We start from the raw sequence: 3,513 nt of genomic DNA, 5'->3' as shown, positions 1-3,513 counted from the left end.
ACCCTTTAAGATTCCTTCTCTTTTTCCCCGTTTGCCCCTCTGTTCCTTTTCTATTATAATATAAACAATAATAACTTCAGCTTATGTATCCAGATTTTGGCTTTAATTAACAAATCTCCTTAATATTCTTATGATTACACTCTTGTAATCTTTAATGCCCTTAGAATCTTTAACTGCTGTGAAATTCAGTGCTGTGCCTGGTTGAAGAAATGTGGGTTGTTTATTTACTCTTCCGTGTATGCACTGGTTGAATGTTGTCTTGTGCAGATAACTGCTTTTGATTCAAACAGGCAACATGATTCCAGACCTAATTACTACAGAAGTAATTGCTCCTTGGCAAATGGGACCTGCCAGTCTGCCCAGACTTTGAATGTCAAAGAGCCAACTGAATACAGGGCATGTTCAGATCCTCTGATGGAAATCCATTGACCTTCTCACTGTGGCAGTCCAAAGGACTAGGATTTTAGCCACTAAAATGTAAAATTAGACTCTTCAAATCCCTGTTTCATCTAAGGCTCAAGCCAATAGATGCACCACATACCATTTTGAGAAGATGGTAGCTATAAACTGATTTTGCAGACCTTCCACCTTCAATCTATGAAAGAGATTGGAGAGATAAAGAGATGTTGGTTGGAGATTAAAGGAAGATTTTTCAGAGTTTTTAATACGCTGCTCATATGCTCCCCTCATGGGGGTAGAGTAGGGGAGGGGCTTCCTCCTCACTTCAAGTCAATAAAATGGGCTTCAAAAGGATGAATTGGAGACCTTGATATGGTTCTCTACTGTTTGGGAGACAAATGGATTGATATCTGACACATACTTGAAGCACCTAAAAGCAAGAGGCTCTGGCTAAAGCTTCCTGTTCTGTTGATGGGACAGGAAATGACATGTGAGTTTTTTCATGGATTAAATATAGGCCACTTGTGAGAGGGAATGTTGCCCTTGAACTGCTTCAAATCCTGTCTAAGTGCCTGGTGTAAGGAGAGCAAGGAATCTTCATCAGAAAAGGCTGGAGATGTGTGGTGGAAGTCAGGAGCTGTGGGAAGAATTGCGAGCCACCACCTAGAGGAAATAAATCCACCTGGCTCTTCAGGAGAAGAGGTCTCCAGTGATAGCAGGAGGTCTTCAAAGAACACTAATGCACCTCATGAGCAAGAGTCGGCTTTATACATTAACTAGACAGAGGGAACCTGTGTCAGATTGCATCAGTGTTGGTCAGGCAAGACCTTCTCTCTGTAATCTTACCTCTCTCCCCTGCCTACTCCAGGCCCCAGTTCCACCTTCGATCTTGCGTGGGGGACAAGAAGCTGATTGAGTGAGGTGGAGGGGAAGGAGAGACAAGAGAGGAAACTATGACGAAGTTGAATGTACAGGCCCAAACTGGGAGAACAGATCCCAGTACGATATAAGGGAAATTTCAACTGTAAACTCTATAATTTTTACTGGACTGGACTTTTAATTGAAATGTGAAACTCTGTTTCAGATAAAGTGACTTTAATATCTGGGAATGTAAGGAAAAACCAGTTTCACCTTGATTTCTTCCAGGAGCAGAGGAAGAACTTGCCTCATAGAATGAACCAAGATTGAGGGTAGGTGGTGAAGAAGACAGTTGTTTTATAATTGCACCCAACTGGTTCTACATGTTCACACTATCAGAGAGGGAGAATTTTTTCCTGTTATTTTTTGTTCATATATACTCATGGGGTACAAGTGAAATTTTGTTACATTGATACATTGCACTGTGGTAAAAGTCAGGGCATTCTGTGCATACATCACTGAAGCAACACGCATTGTACCCTCCAAGCAACCTTGCATCATCCAGAGGGAGGGTTTTTGTTTTTTCCTATAGGTGGTTCCTTGACTCTTCATTCCAAAGAGAGTTGGTTCTCTACTCATACTCACTCTGGGTACTATACTCCCTATGCCCTAGGAGGCATGCAAGAAACTTGGGGGTGGGAGTAGAGGATGTATGTAAGAAGTTACCTAACTGATTACTCTATGTCCAATACCTCATTTGAAAATTCCTCCTCCAGATAGATCTCAGATTTCTTTAAATGATTTCCCCAATGTGACCATCAGAATCATCTGGAGAGATTTTTTAAAATTACAGATTCCTCTGCTCCACCCTGGATCTACTGACTGAGAATCTCTGGGAAGTTTAGGAAGAGTCGTATAAATCTTTTGGGCAATTGTGGACCATTGGGCTATAAAGTTTGGCATTTGGGCGCATGGGTGGGATATTTTGACGGTGTTGGAATGTGTGGTAAATTTATTGTTCTAAAAACACCAGGTATTCAGGTAAAAGGAGTGAAACTTAAAATGTTTCTGCTGTATTTTCTATTTGTTCCCTTCATCTTTACAACATTTAGATTGCTATTTTAAGTCACTAGATAGATGTTAGAGTATTTACTGGATTGGTCTTTTTCCACTGCATTAGAACATTACTTCTGTTCTAGTGGCTTCTTGGCCATCTGGCAATTCTGTTGATGGGAGCAAAAATGGAAAACAGAGGGCACTATTAGCCCACAACTCCAAAACATAACAGTTGTCTGACTTTCCACCAATCCTGCCAAAACTAAGCCAATGACAATATTGTTTCTAACCCACATGCCTCTCTCAGGCCAATTTGGAAACCATCTCTTATAGAAGAACAAGTCTGTCACTGATGGAAAAGGATCAATAGGTTAAAAAATAAAGATTAAGTTCAGAAGTTTTGCCAGAATCAAGAAACGTGCATCACCAGTACAGCTGGGTATAGGATAATGATAATTCTAATTTTCTTTGTCTTTTTCTTTGGAACTCTTTGCATTTTTTGAATAAGGACCAAATTAAATAAAATACACTGCTTTATTAGTGTACTCTTAGTCAGTATACTAATTATTTTTCCTGACAAATGTCTGTGAGGAGGGTGTTATAGTAGCCTGATTTATGGCTACTTTATTTTGCAAGTCATATGCTCATGTTGGGATAGCACAAATAGAAGAATATTTTAAGTGCCAAAAATATGAAATGTTAAACTTTATTTCTGAGTGATTTTATTTTTGTTCTTGATTTAGAAGCATTAATATATTTTCTTGACAACTGAACAGTGAGGGAAATCTTTTGGCTGGTGTAAAGTCCTATAGGCTGATGAGGAATGCATTTATCTATTTATTGAATTTTAAGTAGATTGTTGAGTTGAGAAATTTTAGATAAGGCACCTTCTATACCTAATTCAACACTGGAGGATAAGAGGACTGGGGAATGGCATTTTACTGTGCTTAGGTTGAAGAGGCAAAAATTGGTTTGCTTGGGAGGTGAGGGAAAGAATGTGGTAATTATTTGCAAATGACTGAAGGGTTGTCATAGGGAAGAATTTTGGGAAGCTCCAGGATGCAGAGCTAGAGCTCCCTCCTGCGCTCCCCGTATTGAATGGGTCACCAAGTACTGATGACGATCTTATTTCTTTTTTTTTCAAGTCCGTTGATTCATCTATATCCTCACTTCTGCTACCTTGGCTTAGACACATTTTCT

This window comes from Propithecus coquereli, unplaced genomic scaffold (assembly GCF_000956105.1).
Source record: "Propithecus coquereli isolate 6110/MARCELLA unplaced genomic scaffold, Pcoq_1.0 Scaffold16, whole genome shotgun sequence".
Taxonomy (NCBI): domain Eukaryota; kingdom Metazoa; phylum Chordata; class Mammalia; order Primates; family Indriidae; genus Propithecus; species Propithecus coquereli.
This window is presented reverse-complemented; position numbering follows the sequence as displayed.